General features: G+C 43.1%; 1 protein-coding gene across 2 annotated transcripts in view; it reads right to left on the bottom strand.

Moving 5' to 3' along the window:
- RGS17 (regulator of G protein signaling 17) overlaps window positions 1-10,251 on the bottom strand; it is a 68,908-nt gene extending 58,657 nt beyond the window's left edge. For both annotated transcript variants that reach the window (XM_069008550.1, XM_069008549.1), the window contains exon 1: window positions 10,170-10,251. The gene's annotated coding sequence lies outside the window, so the exon portion shown is untranslated. The remainder of the gene's footprint in view (window positions 1-10,169) is intronic.
- Between the last annotated feature and the right edge of the window lie 3,816 nt (window positions 10,252-14,067).

The following is a 14,067-nucleotide window of genomic DNA, read 5'->3' as shown; positions in this document are numbered from 1 at the left end:
GACTAACTTCTGTTTATTTTGTCCTGGAAATTATCTGGATCTGGAGATTTTCTGGATCTTAAGCTCCCTCTGATGTTTATCAGTATTACTTTGGTAACAGGGAAGCTGGAGCAGGAGACAAGATTTTTAATGCTAAATTTTAACCCTTGAAATCAACAAGAATTTTGCCCTGTATATTTAATTTCTGCATCTGCCACTATTTTACTGTGCGATCCTCTAATTGCTTCATTGATATATATCTGCATTTCTGTTCTGTGAAATAGCAGTGCTGTTGTCTCAGCATGCAAAGGTAATTCAGTGGTTGTTTAAAAAGTGAGCTTGTAGAAAAGACAGCACGATGGAATGATTATCTCAAAGCACTTGCTAAGTCTAAATCCCAAAAATCTGGAAGGACAGCAACGACCTTTTCATAATGTATTCTTTATTTATTCTCAGTGCTCACTAAATTGCTAGACTCTCAGGATAATAATATGATGATGAGTAGTCCCCTCCTCTTTTACTATTTTTAACTTTCTGGATTCTCTATTTTCTTAAGTTCCTGAAATGTTACCTGTATGAAACCAGGACACTGTACTTGCCACAGCGTTATACGCCTGACCAAGAAAAGTGCTCAGCAGAAGTAAGGATACATAATAAGATACATAATTTTCCTATTACCTCATGCACATACAGATAGGAGCCACACACCTTTCCTAAACTTTACACTTTCTTTAACAATATATTCAAACAATTCTCTCTCCTGTTATGTATCAAAAAAAATTAATATTGAACATAAATCATAACGACCTTGTCCCACGGGTTTGATAGAATATTAATAGTAATAAACACATGAAGGACCTGAGTATAGTCAAGGAACTCAGTATAGTCAAAGCCATTCAATGAGTTATGTTAAATGCAATTTTTAAAACCATATATATTTCAGATGGCTATGAGATAGTTATATTAATATTTTATATAGGATTGCCAAATTGATGGTATGGTGATATATACGTTGACTTCAGTTAGTGAACACAACATTGTGATTCTAGAATAAACATGATAAAAGTCAACATTATAAACATTAAATGCATTAAAAGCTGATAAATCTCGGTCTGAAATTAAACATGGGGAATAACTATTAAGCAGATGTGTTACTAACTGGATCCTTCAGGAATATGTTCATTTATACAACTTGACAAGCTATCCCTCTGTTGTGAACAAAATAGAAGGAACCATTATAACTCTGCAGTGCTCTTGTTTGTGGTAAGCAAATATCAAGGGAACAACATAAGCTAACAAAGACAAGTCACTGACTTGAGATGATCTGGATCCATCATTAAATAAATCTCAGCAAACATGGTTTCCTTTGGTTAATATCATATGCCTGAAAAGAAAGAATGCAGGCCAAAGGCAGAGGCCTTCCTGAAGAGATGTGATGTGCCTGTATGGGAAAGCTAAACAGTTCCAGGGCTTGTTCTCTGGCTCTGGGGCTAAATGCCCAATTTAGTTTCATTCATACAATTAGAGTGACCTGCTCTGCATAACAAGACAGTCTCATATTAGCATTTTATTGGGAATGATCCCTGGAATGTGGTAACTTTCCAGTCAGGTCCGGGACCATTCTAACAACTCAGTACATAGACAATCAAGTTCTGGTGCAAAAGGTCAGGCTTCTGCTAGCTTGCAGAGAAAAAACCTGGGACTGTTAACAAAAACTGAGAGTCATGACAACTAAAAGAAGTGCTCAGTGCAATCCTGCACCCACAGGAGTTGTGGCTACAACCTTGGCTACATAAAGCCGAAACCTTAGCCACATGAAAGCCATGTTACTTCTGTACTTTAGCACTTCTGTATTTTAGCACTGACTGCTATTGAAACAACAGTTGTGATATCCTTAGATGAAGATGGTTACTGATCAGTTGAAGCAGGTTAAGAGGAGCTAAGACAATGGTTGAAGGAATATGGGATATATTTGATGCCAAATGTCCTCAGGAGCCATTTAGGTTAAAAATAGAAAAATTTCAGGAGTGTATTTCTCAGTTTCTGAGTAGTCTATACTGAAGGATGCAAGGTAACATAGACAGTAGAGGTAAAATAAGGTAACTTTCTTGCTAGTCTTGTTGCTTTACCTAGATTTTTCTAGTGTCCGACCTTTGTCAGCTATCTCTATCCTAGACTGCAATTAGCAGTGCAGGCATAGGCTTTGAAACAGATACTGGATATGGGATGGTCCTTCTGCAAAGAGAGCTGAGGACAAATCCAATAAACAGTCAGATTTCTGTATTGTGAATCACTGACCAATGCCCAGTCCTACATGAGCTATCTGCTCAAAGTTGCTGCCTCCGTAACGTCATAGTTTATGAAGTAGCTGCATTCACTGGTGTCAGAGACTGAAATATTATAGTCTATGACTTAAACATTTTCATGAAGGACTTTTAAAACTGTATTACAAAAACTGCAAAGAAGACTACTGCACCCTGGATGGGGCCCTGACTGAGGTCTTACACCGCTCAATGATGAAGATGAGATAAAGTAACAACTCAGGGCTGGGGACATTCACAAAGTACAAGCTTAACACCTCAGAAATGGAGATCACGGCCCCAGGGCTATCAGCTGCCTCGAACCAAGGGGTAGGGGGAGAAAGGCTTTGGGTGTGTGTTGGAAAGGCCTCTGGTCAGAGGTGCAGTGACTGCCCATCCTCCACTGTGCAGAGTAGCCCAGCTGAGGGGTCCTCACCGGGGAGAAGCTGCATCCACATGAAGGACAGAGGGGGTGACATGGCCCATCAAAGGCCCCCCCCCTCCCCAAAGGGGTGCCCAGACCCTGCACCAGAGCCCCAGAGATGATGCAACAGACCCTCAGTGTTGCAAGGGACAGTGCCAAGCTGGCCCCTGCAAGAGGAGACACGTGGGTGTTCCCACCTGGCCCACAGTGTATATTAATCCATGGGATTCCGTACTCTTTGGTTTGTGGTGTGGTGCCGTGTGGCGGCGTGGCCACGGCGGCGACGGGGGACCCTCACCACCGGCAGACCAGATGGAGGGGAGCAACGATTGGGATCCTCACATGGGTGATTTGCTTCCACCTAACCCCTGTCACTCTTTCCCTGGCCCCCCACCCTCCCCACGCAAACTTCTTTCTCTATTTCTGTCTTTTCTCTTTCTTTCTTTTCGCCTCTTTTACTATTAAATAAAATAAACCAGTTATTTGGCACCAACATCTAACCTCATTTGGTTTTAATCTCATTTTTGGGTATATTTTGAAACTCCTAAGTTCTTTCCGGTTTATACTCAGAGACTTAATTTTCCTTGCTCTTCTGGGTTTAAACCAGATCTCAACAACTGGGTATGGGTATTCCCTCTATCCTTTCAAGATTCTCACCACAGGAGTACTTATCTTTTTTGTGGCTCTGTGACTTAATTTTACATATCAAATAATCAAAGAATTTGAAAACATCCTTATCTATTCTGGTCAGCACAATGTTTACCATACAGCTGAGATTCTGTTTATTAACATCATCTGGGGTTTTTACTTTGTGAGGGTCAGTAAGTGTTTATAAAACTATCTAGACAAATGTAATACATATAATAGTGAAAAAATTCTACACACTGCATTCCAGTTACCAGGTTATCAGATACATCAAACTGTATCAGTTAGATTATCAGACCATTATAAGACAACAGCATTAAAACAAACTAGATATATTTTTAAACCGAATGATAAAAAAAAAACTTTTACATCTCACTCTTCTCTTCCCAAACCCATCTTGAAAGCTATGAAGTATCTGATTAATATTTTAGGACTTTGTAATTTCTGAAGATAATAAGACTTGGAAATAAAAGTACCTTTTGGACACTGAGTAATAAGGATGACACTTCCCACCTACATTCATTAAATCAAGGCTACTTGTGAAGCTCTTGTACAGGAAATTATTATTCACTGTTCTCAATTTTCATATAATGCAAATCATTGAGAGAACAGCATTTACACTACCCAAAGGTCTGGTGCAATGTCAATATCAGAGAGCATGTGGTGTCTGCAGTACTGTCAGAATAAGGTGGGTTGGATAAGAAATTCCTTACTTCAGTAGGTTGTTCCCATTAAGCAAAACATAAACAGTAACAATAGCATTAAAAATTTACTTTACATTTCTTCACTGTGTGGCTAGTGAGGCACTGGAACTGGTTGCCCAGAGAAGCTGGGGATGCCCCATCCTTGGAACTGTTCAAGGTCAGGCTGGCCTTTGAGCAACTTGGTCTAGTGGAAGGTGTCCTGGTCCATGGCAAGGGGAATTGCAACTAAAATATATGTAGGGCCCCTTCCAGGCCAGACATTCTATGGGTTCCCTCTAATTTAAGCTTCTATGACACCAGCATATATATGGAGATACTAGTCAGCCAGTGGTACTGTGAGAAATGTCAGGACTTCCTGCAGCTCCTTGCCACAGCTGTGACGTGCCTAGGACACACTGCCTCTAAGGGTGCTCAGTGTTCTGAGATCTCCCTCTTGAAAGCAGCCTGAACTACAGTATCAGAGAATCACAGGATCACAGAGTGGTTTGGGTTGGAACAGATCTTAAATATCATCTAATTCCAACCCCCCTGCCAGGCTGCTCAAAGCCACATCCAACCTGGTCTTGGAAGCAGGTATAAAAGTGCTGTGCTAAGGAATCTATGACAGCCTTCATCCATGCTTCCTGGACTTTAATTGCTTTCTCTCATAGGATTATTTTACTTTAACTGACATGAGTTGCTGATAAAGGAAGACATTGTTACAGTATACCACAGTACAGCAAAACATAATACAGCAAAACTGCCCAAACCATATTCAGCCTTCCTAAAACAAAAATAAGACCAAGTCTTGCTTGGACTTGAACTTAGCAAAGTGACATAATCAATTAATCAGGGACCTGAGTCAGAGTGGCCGTGTCCTTTAAAGGCAGCGTTACTGTGACATTCGCTCTGCTCGTCTGTATGTACAGAGATGGGCTATAGACAGCGGTTCAGCTTGTGATCTCCTGTATTTCAGCAAGCACGGAGCTGGCATCACTGGAGAGAGCAGCCAAACTGCTTTAAATGAAGCTGCTTTGGTAGCAGAAGCAACGTAGCTGTGTTAATGCATCACTGTCTAATTACTCCTTTCTCACTAGATAGAAGAACCTAGGCTAGCTATATACTGGTTTTGTATGGAGAAAGATTATGCAGCACAGATGTAATGTTTATAATGTGTGCATGTTTTTAATGCTTGGCTGCCAGATTTAAGATTTTGTTAAATTTTCTTTCTGTTCTATCTCCCTATCTGTAATTTTCCACATACATTCTATCTAGACATTTACTGATTTCTAAGAACTTACTGCCATTTGCTTACAAAGTAAATAATGTATGAAAATTTCTATTGTATGAAAGGTAAGACGCATTTCATTTATATTTCATAAACAAAGAACTTAAAGACGAAGCTATGATTCAAAATTTTTATGATGATATGATAGAATCAACCTTAAATTGATTAAACTACTTTCATTTAAGTCCAGATTCATTAATATACCAGAACAACACTAATTTTTCAAAGCACAGAAGTAATTTAAATTGCATTTACATCTATTTTGCATCACTGGAGCAGTGCAAATCAGATAAGACACACTAGAGAATCAAGCCCTTATGCTGGTTTGGTCAAGGCACAAGGCTACATGGTGGCTGGGCAGGAGGAGCAGTGCAGACCCCGAGTTAATCTGTTTGTGTGCTTTAAGCATTCCCTAAGGTCCCTCCCACAGTCACACTGCTTGGCTGCTTCCTCTGTGCACGCTAGAGACAGCAGCAATGCCAAGGAAAACCTTTTGAGAGCAAACACACGACTTCAAGTAGAGACACAAAATCTCTGTAGAAAAGACCTCTCTGAAATGGTTAACTTTCCAGAGAATCACAGCGAAATGTGCATGCAGCTCCCTGCCTCAGACCCTCTGTAGCCAAGACCTGCAGAGGCACCAAGCTGAAGGGCTGGGCTTCTTTGGAGGGTTCAGTGGACCCCCAGGAGTCTGCAGCCAAGCTATTCACACAGCTCTACTTACAGCCTGTATAGCTATAGCCATTAGCTATAACACGAACAGATAAACTTAATTACAACTTAATCTATTCATTTGTTTTTATACCCTATGCACAAGCTTTTAATTAATTAATGGTATGGAAATTTTGATTGCCTTATTTCATTATAAAAACTACTTAGAACAAAGGGTATGTCAACAAAAATGCTAAATTTCGTGAAGGATTTAATTTTTTACTAATTTTAGCTTGAGCCAATTAGCACATGAATTTTATATTCTTAGAAAACTCATTCTGTATTCACAGAATAAGCACTACCTATATAGTGGGGATGTATTTTTCACTAAAAAAGCTGAAACCTTGGTATGAGTGCAAAATAAATCCCTGACATCATGAAAACATGATCAGGAGGGAGCTAATGGAACTGTAATGAACATCGCTGTAAGAGCTAATACTGTTTCACTTAGTACACTTCTGGCATATTCATAAAAATCTCCATATGTTCATCCTTAAAGGCATGCATGTGAAGCATACAAGTAAGAAAGTGCTATTTAAAGGTACTAGGATTGTAAAATTTATTTAAGATAACATACTTTTCGTCAGGAAAAATGTATATACCACACATATTTATATATGTGTATAAAATGTATATATCTACACATATTTATATGTTTTGCCACATATACACACACAGACACATATATGCCACTTTCAAGTGGAAAATCATGTCCGAGACTGGCTGACATTCCTCCTATCCTGTCCCCATAACAATACCACTCAGCCTCTCCCTCTTTTAGTCTTTTGGGAGATGGGGATTAACGCATCTGAGGTTTCTAGCATTTTATTTTTTGTGAAGAACGTCACAACCCATGGGTTTCTACCCTTCTCTACTGCATCATATTCTGCTGTGGATCGTGTTGTGCTCCAAGTTGTGTCTGCTGCTGATTTCAAACTGTGAGAACTTCTGGGTCTTTGGGTCCGGGCTGTGTTTTTGTAGTCCACTGGTCTCTTATTCCTTTATTATTCTTATGACAAAATCAAAGTGGGGCTACCAGTGAGAGGGAAGTTTTCTGCAATGTTGGTCTCATCAATACCCCCTCAAGCAGGACTGAACTCAGGAGTACTCTGGTGAAGGAGACCTTGTGTCATAGCTCCTTACAAATCAGCTACACTTTATGGGACATTTAAACTTTACTTTTGAAATTATGCATGTTGTTCAATATGCACACCCTTATAATGAACATTACACAGAACAATTAGAAAATGATGCTACTTCAAATGTACAGAGTTCATATATATATGTCCCTTGACATATAGCTTGCATTTTGTATTTAATACACTGGTTAAAAATAAGAATTGCAGTTAAGAATAAAATAGTTCATCTTCTTTTCAGGGTAGGTAGAAAACTACATTGGGATAGGGAATTTTTCACCATGCTGTCAGTCAGATTTCAATTCAAATCAATAGCGCAGGGAGTATTTTTCAACAGACAGCTTTTCAGTAGCCTTCTTGAAATGAGTTCATGGGTTCAGGGCAATTCTTTGTGCATAAGTATCCATGTTGCACAACAAGGAGAAGAATAACTATTCTTATCTGTAGATTTCAACATAAAGACCAAGGGCTGAGTGCAGCTTTGCACTCCTAGGCAGGCCTCTCAGCTTGGTCATTGGTAAAATGAAGGGACCTGACCTGCCAGTGCTGTGCCTGCTCTGGTAAGAGTGGACACTCCTGGCACCTTACAGAGACACAGTATGTTCTCCTTGCCACATGTGAAAGCTAAGAAGCACTGACTGAAATTATCAGGCAGCAGGTTCATAGCAAACAAAAGGAAGTACTTTTTCACGCAAATCGTAATTAAATTGTGGTGCTCATTGCCACAGAACAGGGTTGAGACCAAAGCATAAACAGATTGTAAAAAAGGGAGTAGGGAAACTCAAAGTTTATTAAACATGATGGTCTGGGAGCAAACTCCAGTTTAAGAAATCCATGTTCTACGTGTTGCTGAAACTTGAAAGGATATACCAGGAAAAGATCCCTATGTGCCAATCCTGTTTCTTACGTTTTTCTCCCTTCAGCATCTGCTAATGACTGTAGTCAGAGCCAGGATATTGGACTAGATGTTCAACTCACTATAGCAATTTATTTGATCGTATTCTTTTAATTAAATTACGTTCTTATTTTGGCTACTTAAAAGGATCTAAGGTCCTGATGGAGAAAGGCATTTAAATGCTTTAATGCTCATGTTATTTCAGGGAGGCAAATACTTGTGTGTATCATAGCATTTGCGTCTTAGGCCATAAACTTACTGGGGTGGGGCTCATGTATCTTTTATTAGAACTTTGCTTTTCTGGGTATGAGGTAGAATAAAAATATGTGTTTGATAAGAGTGATAACAGTGTGCAACACTGTTTCTCTTTAAAGGTTAAATAGTTTGTTTGCCTAAATGGCTTGTGCCACAGGAAAATTCCCCAATGATTTATGTAAGGATGATGACACTAACATCCATTGATGTGAAAAAGAATCAACTTCCTTTATAGAACTCCCCACATTTGTAATGCAGGAATATTACATTTGTAGGAAGCTATTTTTCACCTGTTACCCATAACAGTATTGCCAGACAATATGTAAGTTACTTATATTTACCTAGCAAGGTATTTCAGATTCCATCCATTTTGCAAAAGCATCTGGCTGCAAACCTATGACACACGTTGGTGAAAATCCAGATACAGAAATGAAACCGAATACCGAAAACCATAAATTTCACCCCGGCTGTTTCTAAGCCTGACAGCACCAGTAAGGTTTCCTTCTAAATCAAAAAGAACAGATAGAGATGAATGTTAGGTTGGCAGCCGAGCAAGAGAGGCAACCTCGGCATTCTTAATTGCGGGCGGTTTCATCCCGAGGAGAGGCGCAGCCCGCAGGAGCAGCACACGGCGGGTCTCGGGCGCTGGGCAGCGGCACCGCATCCCCGCCGCACCGAGCGCCGCGGCAGCGGGTGTTTCCCCAGCGGCGCGGGGAAGCCCCGCTCCGCCCGGGCCGTGCCGCCTCACCTCTGTCCCGCGCTGCCCAGAGCCGGGCACGGCGCGCCGGGAGCATCCCTGCCCCACCGACCGCGCCCGGCCACCTGCTCCTCCCGCGGCCCCCGCCCGCCTCCCGCCGACATTTCCAGGGGAGGGGCGGGAAGGAGGCCGGGGCAGAGGGATGGCGGTGCCGCAGGGTACGGCGGGCGGGGGAGGCTGGGTGCCGCCCGGGGCTCCGCGGCCGCTGCCTGCGGGGGCTCCCCGGCGCCGGTCCGGCCCGGCCCGGTGGGGCAGCCGAGAAACGGGGCAGAGGGAGGGAGGGATGGGAAAGCAACTCCTGATCTTAGAGCAACAACTCGCTTGTTCACCCTCACCTTCCGCCGACTCCTCGGATTGAAATAACAACAACAACAATAATAATAAATACACCAGCTCTCCTCGCGCGAAGCAGACCCACGTTACAGGCAGGGGAAGGTCAAGAGAAAAGGCAGGAGGAGCGCTGCCTCTCCTCCGAGCTGGCGGCTGTCACACCGCTAGCCCGTGCCCCCGGCTTCCCCGGGGGCGGCCCAGTCCCTCCCCTGGCTCGGGCTGGGAAGCATCGCCCGGCGCGGCGAATGCCCCGCGGCACCCTCAACACAAACCGGGGGGCGGCGGAGATGGGGGGGGGGGGCGCGGGTAGAGCCCGGCGCACCTCTCCCCACCCCTTTGTGCATCGCGGGCAGGACACACGCACACACACACAAACATACACACACACTCCACCTTGCAGCCTCGGCGCCGAAGCCGCCCGTTGTTACACACACACACACACACACACACACACACAGGCACGCTTACACACAGCCTGTCCCCCCGGTGAATGCATTTTCTGTTGCACTCTACCGCCATCCATCCATCCATCCATCCATCCATCCATCCATCCATCCATCCATCCATCCATCCATCCATCCATCCATCCATCCATCCATCCATCCATCCTCTCGTCTCCCTCCTTCCTCTTCCTCTTTCCCCCCCATTCCCTCCCTTTGGTCGGTGTGGTTTCCCCCCCCTCTCCCCTTCGCATCACTATAAAGCAGACATTTTGGTGCCGTTTACCACGGTTCAGGCTGAAATAAGCGCGGAGCGCCTTACCCACCCCCGCCCGGCTGCGTGCAGTTGGCGCTGAGAGATCCCGGGAAGGGTTGGTGCGGCTCGTCCCTAGCGCAGCTGGTTCGCTGCCATCCGCCCAACTTCAGCACCCAGCCGGCGGGGAGAGGGAGGGAGGCGGCGGCAGGCGGGCAGGCGGGCAGGCAGCAGGCAGGGAGGGAGGAAGGGAGGGAGGGGGGGGAGAGAGAGAGAGGGAGAGAGAGAGGGAGAGAGGGCGGCGGAAAGGAAGGGAGGGCGGGAGGGTGCGAGGAGCAGCGCGGAGCAGGGAGCCCCCGCACATGCGCTCTGCCAGCGGCGGCGGAGCCCGGCGACAGCGGGAGTTCCCCCGCTTGGCCCGGCGGGTGAGTCACGGCCCGGCCCGGCCCGGCCCCGCCGCTCGCTGCCCCGGGCTGCTCGGCCGGGCGCCGCCGCGGGTCGCGGGACGCTCCCCCGGCAGCCAGGGGCAGGGGCTCTGCGGGCGGCGGGGCCGGGGCGGCGGAGCGGCAGCATCCCCGCTCGTGGGCTGGCAGCGTGTGACGGCGGGAGCAGCACGCCGCCGTGCTGAGGAGTGAAAGCCCAGCGGTGCTGGGCTCCGGGTTTGTTTTTGTTTTGGTCCCCACCTCGGTATGTCCAAATAGATTTAAAAAAATAAAAAGTCTATAAACCACTACCCAACACTTCATTCTTCTCTGAAGCCAAGGGAGAGGCAGGGATTTAGTGGCCAGGTAACTTTTTGATGTTGGGCACCTGAAGCACAATTTCTGAATAAAGAACCAGTGTGGATCTGCATGGATCTGTTGGTGTCAACTGTGAGAATCAAGACCAGGATGCTCTGAAAATCTGCCTCTGAATCCTGCCACGTCATACCAGTTAGTTTGTCCGATCTTTTCAAACTCCAGCTTCCAAATTTTTGCTCAGTAGAGAATGCTGTTTAGCTTTCCTACTGCACCTTAGAAATCTGGAGCCTGATATGCCTCCAGGCAACAGCACTGGAAAAATACATATTTGGCATCTGGATCCTGTCAAATCATGCCATGAATCCAGAAATGTTAATATCTCAGGAGAGAATGCATTACTGTATTTACCACTCCCCTAAAACAGTCTGGCAAGATGGTACAAAAAGGCACAAGGCTGCATTAAGGTGGTTCTGCGGCTCGCCAACAATGTGTATCAAATCTCTTTGCAAAACTGGTCAACACACCTGTGTATCCCATCTAAAGCCCAAAGTGGAGTGCTACAAAAACTGAAGCCAAAATGACACATATGTTAGTAGGGCTGAAATTAAAAGGATTGAAAGCAGTCCAGAAGGGCTAGCTTGCATGAGAGCTGTAAGAGCATAGGCACATCAAAATCAGCTCAGCTCTCGGGAATCTGTGTTCAAAACACAACTCATTTAAACATGACAGTATGTTGTGTTGGTTGTCTGGCTTATTTTTTGTCTTCTGGGATAGGAGCTTCAAATTCTGAATCTCACAAGGACTAAAGCCAGTGTTAAGCTCCCTGAAAGTCTCTCCCCACAAAACCATGACTTCTCTTTTCTTCTGGTCCTGATTCTTGTGAAGGAAAAGTCCTTGAACTGGAAGCCACAACTCTGCTTGATTACCAAAGGTTATTTCTATGGCAATTTGGAGTCTTTATAGAAATTTAAGTTATATTCCCTATGTTTAGAAACAGTTCTCAAAAGAGTATTGTAAAGGATAAAATGTATCTATGAAACATTAACAGTGTTTTTACTAGTTAATTGCAGTGCTTAAAATATTGAGTATCTGTCCACAGCTTTTAAGAGCACCAGTGCTATTCTGAGGCCTCAGTTAGGAAAAACCTGCATATTTAGGAAATAATCTGAAGATTTGTTTAACTTTAAACTCACATGTTGAAGTTTAATGACTTCATAGTAAAGACTGTGAGCCTTCATACCTGCTTAATATTAGGAAGACAGTTCCACTTTGGCAAAAACTATGAAACCAATCAAAGCAAGTGTCTTCTCCTACAGATTTAGTAGCTACATAGAGATGTTCATCTTAAAAGGGAGACTGAGTAGTGGGTATCCATGTATCAGAAAAATACCAAATTCTACAAGTTTTAAAACGCTATGCTTAAAATGTTTAAATGAATAAAAAACTTCAGCTTTTATTACTCTTTTAATGTTTCCCACAGCGCTGGACAAGCCCAGCCATTCCTATTTACCATAGCTTCCTGCACTGAAGCCATTCCTTGTTGTTGCTTGAACTCCTGTTTATAAATCCACTTCCTTTCAATAGCTGTTCTACTGCTCTGTTCTGGCCACTGCCTAATCCTTGTGCCTATTTTAGAGCCCTGCAATTGCTCTCAATGACTTTTTCTTCCAGGCCTTTCTATCCTCTCTCCCTGGTATATGTGTTTTGTTCCATGCTTTGCATTTCTTAACCCAAACAGTTTCCTTATTACCATGCCTACTTTTTTTTTTTTTTTTTTTTTTTTAATTAAAACCTGTTTGCATTGTTTTTCCAAAGAATTGTCACTGTCTTTTGAAAAAATAGAAATGGATGGAGAAATGTGTTATAAAACAACTTGTGAAGATCTATAAAAACATGTACTTGCGAAGGCCTTCTGGAACAAAGAGTCCAAATAAATCTAATAAAATCATTTTACTTCAGCATTAAATGTCTGTAGAATTTAATGGGCATGAAGCTAGGTCCCTTATTTTCCAGTATTAAGTCTACACAATTGTTGGTTGGCTATATAATTTCAGTCAACTTTATATTCTACCTGTAGAAATCCAGGCATTTAACACTTGTCACGGTCATGAACTCTTCAAGATTAGAGTCAGTTAATAGTATTCCCTGCATATCTTCAACATAAAAGAAATCAAAGGCTAACATTAAAACAACTCAATAGCTGAAGACCTAATATTGATCACAAAGTCATGATCTTCTTTTGTGGCCCCAGCATGACTTCAGTGTGATACAAAATGAAATATTTAAAATGTGTTACTTTTTGTTTGTAAGCAGAAGTACTGTAGCAGCTTAAAGGCACTTATATTTGTAGTGTCAGCTGGGAAATGGGTCAGTAAAATGTCCTGCAGTTACAGAGATGTATTTATGTGTGTTTATGGTTGGCTTCATGCAAAAATCTTTCTTATCTATGTCTGTGCAATACTGTGGTTCTTTATCAGGCATGTTTTTTTAATAACTATCAGACTATCTAATGTTATTTGACACTATCAAGATGCATTTAAAGGATTAAATAGACCTTTCTGTGCTGCTATACATAAACCCGTTAAATTTAAAAAAAAACAAACTACCACCACCTCCCCCACCTAACTCTTCATCCCAAAGCAAATGAGTCAAAGAAGTCATCATCTTCTGTTGGCTCTTTGCATGGAAAGCTGGCTTGTAAAACGTGATTAGAGCTACAGCATCTCAGTGGAAGGGAGATTTTTTTCTTGCAGTAGCAGCAAATTGAACAAACACAGAGTCTGTCTCTGAGAGTCCACTTTCAGATTTCCCCAAGCAACATTTATAATTTGGCTTGTTTGCAGAAATAAAGGCTTCAGAAGTCCCCTTATTGAAGAACTGCTCTTTACAGATGGCAGTGCTCTTGTATTTTACTCAGAGCTAGACCCAGAGATAATGACATCTTGTTTTGCAGCTGTTTCTGTTAACTTTGGCTGAGCAATCAGTGTTTCAAAGGCTGGTATTATGTGCCAACAGCCACCAAAAACCAAAAGTCTGTTGACTCAGAAGAAAAATGTCACTGCCATGAAACCAAACTGAACTATAGCTGTAGTGCTTGAGATGGCTTCACACGGGCTTGAGCTGCCCTGGTAGTCTCGATCACAGCTCAGTAGTAAAGTGGTATTTTCATTTTAGCATTTCACCAAATATATTCTTTCATTGCAAGCTAGGCAGATTCCTAGCACCATTCCT

The sequence above is a fragment of the Aphelocoma coerulescens genome, chromosome 3 (assembly GCF_041296385.1).
Source record: "Aphelocoma coerulescens isolate FSJ_1873_10779 chromosome 3, UR_Acoe_1.0, whole genome shotgun sequence".
NCBI lineage: Eukaryota > Metazoa > Chordata > Aves > Passeriformes > Corvidae > Aphelocoma > Aphelocoma coerulescens.
This window is presented reverse-complemented; position numbering and strand designations above follow the sequence as displayed.